Here is a 3915-nt window from a genome sequence, read left to right as displayed (position 1 = left end):
CCTTTAAGATCCCAGACACGATTCTTTCTGATAGCCAGGTACTATCTAGTCTCTTCACCACACTTTGCTACAGCCCCCATATCTTCAGTGACCTCTTCATGAGGGCTGTGTCGTAAGTACTAATTGTTCTTAGATTAGGGCTACGATTAAGTGCCAGCCCCACTCATATATCTGTGGTTTCAATATGGCTCTTGTTGATTTTAGAGACGTCATTATCATGTTATGATAGAAAGTACTGCAAATCATCACGAGGGGTGATTTCTAACATGCCCTCCTTTGGAAAAAGACAAAGTTCTGAGTCTGTGGGCTTGTCACCCCTGTTGACAAGTCCCTGGGAAGTTTCCCCTGCAGGACAGGATGCAGGCAGAAGCCTCGACAGGCAGAGGAGGTTGCTGCTGCCTAGGTGCTTGGGTTGACCCTCAGTCATAGGGTCTCAGTGCATGGCCCAAGCCTTTGAAAAGCAAATCTCAGTATTCCAAAGAGGCTCCGAAGATCGGACTCTGCCAGAGGGAACAAACAGCACAGTCCGCCACACGCTGACTCCCTCTGGATTCTCTACAGGGGGTCTCCAGCTGCTGGCTTTACGGAAAGAGGCCATCAGGCTTTTCTTCCGAGGGCCCTCGGTGTGGACACAGGGTCTGCCTTTGAATCTGCGAATGGCCCTCCGCTGATCATGTGGTTCCGGTTTGTCTCAGGGGGACAGAGTGAAGCTCGGCATTTCATCATTTCATGCCAGACAGAGACAGCGCCTGCTGTGGAGGGTAACACAGCAGCCACTGGCTACCTGGCTTCAGGCTGATGGGGAGTCCCAGTGGAAAAGGCAGGTTTGGTTAAACCAAACCAAAATCAAGGCAGCTGGTGGGGTTGAACCACAGGCGCATACCCACAGCACGACCAGAGCTCTTTTTGTAAACCCTCAACAAAACAAAACAAAACCACCTCACTGCCATGGCATAGATTCTGACTCACAGGACCCTCAAAGACAGAGCAGAACTGCCCCTGTGGATTTCGGAGGCTGTCAATCTTCTTGGAAGTAGAAAGCCTCATCTTTCTCCCGAGGGGAGACTGCTGGTTTCCAATGACAGTTTTGCGGTTGGCAGGATGCCATCAAGACTCCTTAGATTGGGTAAAGACGGGACAAAAACCACAGCAGCAACACAATGGCAATGGTGAGCATCTGCCAATTTCCTCATGATTTTTGTGACAGCGGAGGATGACGTCAACCCGACACTCCTGGGTAAGGGTAGGGGCAGAGCCCAACCTATCAATGGGGTGGAAGCCTGATGATACCTCTTTAGTGTCATAACCCTTTTAGTCTGAGAGAGAAAGGGAGAGAGAGACCCAGCAGAGACAATTCCTCTTCCTGTTGTGTCTCCTGCCTTTCCCAGGGCTGGCAATGGTGGATCCATTCGGCTGACTTTGGACTTCTGTCTCCACCAGCCTGTGCCTCCTCTGTCTCTGTTTCATCATCCTGCTTCCCGGTCATCAGCTTCCACCGGTCAGGGGGAAACCTGATTTGAACCAGACTGGGTTTACCTATTTCTACAACTGTTCAAGCCATTTCTTAACAAAAGAGAATGATGATGGCAACAAATGTACAAATGTGCTTGACCCAATGGATGGATGGATGGATTGTGATTAAGAATTGTACGAGCCCCCCGATAAAATGCTTTTAAAAAATAAATAAAACTATATTTAAAAAAACTATTAAAAAAAACAAAGCTTCCCCCCAAACCCCCAAAACCAATATCTTTCTATGTACGACACATGCAAACATCGCTGAGTTTCTGCCTCTAGACAACCAGGCTAACACAATTGTATTAAATCATTTTCAGCTTTTCACGATTAGAAACAGAAAGGAAGGAAGAAAGAAAAGGCCCTGCCCCTTGCTCATTGTAGGCAAAGCTGGGGCAGAAACCCTTTGCCCTGTTCTGTCTGGGCTGCAGAGCCCTGCCAGGAAGTGAGGTCAGAGGCCTGACCAAGGCCACAGCGGCTGTCACCACTGTCCTGACTGACGGGCTGGGAGGAGTCACACTCAGCGTTGGGAAGGAACTTGGGAGTAATTCTTTGCAAGGCAGACAGTTAAGGTCCTAGGGTCCCAGACACACCTGGACAGGGAGCCATCTCTAAGCAGGTCTCTTCTAGGAGTGTCCGGCATGCTCACCATCCCAGGCAGTGGGCGTGTACTTGGATGTGACTCATTGTGCCCACAGACACTGGGCTAAGGTCTCCTTCCAACCCCCTCAAACCAAGCCCACTGCCGTCCAGTCCATTCCGACTCAGTGAGCCTGCAGGACAGAGCAGACCTTCTGAGACTGTCGACAGCCTCCTCTTGCTCCATGGGGTTCGAACGGCCAACCTTTCTGTTCGCAGGGGAGTGCCTGCTTAACTACTATACCACTGGGGCTTCTTTGCAGGGACAACCAGAGGCAGACCAAAGTTACGGCCATTGCCATGTTGATTCAGACACATAGTGACCTGACAGGACAGGGTAGAACTACTCCTCAGGGCGCCCAGGAGTCAGAATTGGTTCGATGGCCCTGCGTTTTCTCTAAGGTTTCTGAGAGTGTCAATCTTGACAGAAGCAGACAACCTCCTCTTTCTCCCCCAAAGCATCTGCCGGGTTAGGACTGCTGACCTTTCAGGCACCAGCCCAATGCTTGACCCTTGGGCCGTCGGGCTCATGTGCAGTAGCTGCCTGCCTTGAAGATGGCAGTGCATGATCCTGTGGTCGGCGGTACGGCGCTCGGTTTACAGGGAGCCAGCCTGTGTCCTAGGGCTGCTGTCGCGGACATGCCACAAGGGGCAGGCTTTCAAGAACACACGCTTATTTCCTCACAAATCAGGAGGCTGGTGGCCCGATGTCAGGATATTGGCTCTCTGGGGGAGGCCCTTTCTGCCTGCTCCGAAGGGAGGTCCCTCTCAGCTTCTCGATGGTTCTCATTCCTGCCTTTGCACCTTCACAGGGCATCTTCCTGCCCCCGTTTCTCTGGTGGCTAGTCTGTTTTTGTTTTAGTTGGAATCTCTCAAACGCGGCTTAGGCGAGGAGGCCCTATGGCCCGGTGGGTTGTCCATGTACCTCGATGACAGCTTCCGTCTCCCACAGGATGGCCACATGGGTCTGGGGGGATGTGTGTGGGTGGGTAGCATGTGCACGCATTCCAACACTGTCATTTCCAATGGCTCTGCCCCACCACCAAGGAGCCCTGAGGGCAGAGAGGGTTAAGCTTTGGACTGCGAACCAAATGGTGAGCCGTTCAAACCCACGAGCTGCCCCACAGGAGGACGATGAGGCGGTCGGCTTCTGTAAGGATGGTACAGTCTCTGAAGCCCCATGGAGTTGTGCTGCTCTGCCCTATAGGGACGATCCGTCGGAAGCAGAGGCCACTGGCCGGAGGTGGGTTTCGGTTTGGCTGGATTTCAAAAGAGAAGGCCTCATTAGCATCACAAAGACACCCCACTTCCAAAAGGGGTGACAGGCAAGGTGTGCAGTGGTGAGGACTCCAGCACTTGGTGCCGAGAGGCACAGTTGTGTCCATGATAGAAGTGGGGCGGACCCAAAGGTGGTGAGGTGATGGCGGGGTCGGAGGGCGGGCTTCTGGGATGCTTCAGTCCTCTGAGGGTTTGGGGTTCAAACTCCATGTGGCTTCCTGCTCCACCCCCAACCACAGCACACACACCCAGAAGTGAGGGCCCACACTGACCCACAGTCTCATCTTCAGAGCTCCCGGGGGCTGCTTCATAGCCTGCTAGGGAACATTCCCAAGTAAAACAAGGCCCGGCCCTTTCCTTTGAAGCGAAGGGTTATTTGAGACAGGTTTGTGTGGACAGACGCCAGTCAACAGGATGAACCAAAGCCACGGATCATACAGCTCCCACTGAAAACCCAAGTAAATGCCCTTCCTTTGTATCCCA

The sequence above is a fragment of the Echinops telfairi genome, unplaced genomic scaffold, assembly GCF_000313985.2.
Source record: "Echinops telfairi isolate 266 unplaced genomic scaffold, ASM31398v2 ScPeMD7_2565;HRSCAF=3150, whole genome shotgun sequence".
NCBI lineage: Eukaryota > Metazoa > Chordata > Mammalia > Afrosoricida > Tenrecidae > Echinops > Echinops telfairi.
The sequence above is the reverse complement of the archived record's forward strand: the minus strand, read 5'-3'. Positions refer to the sequence as shown.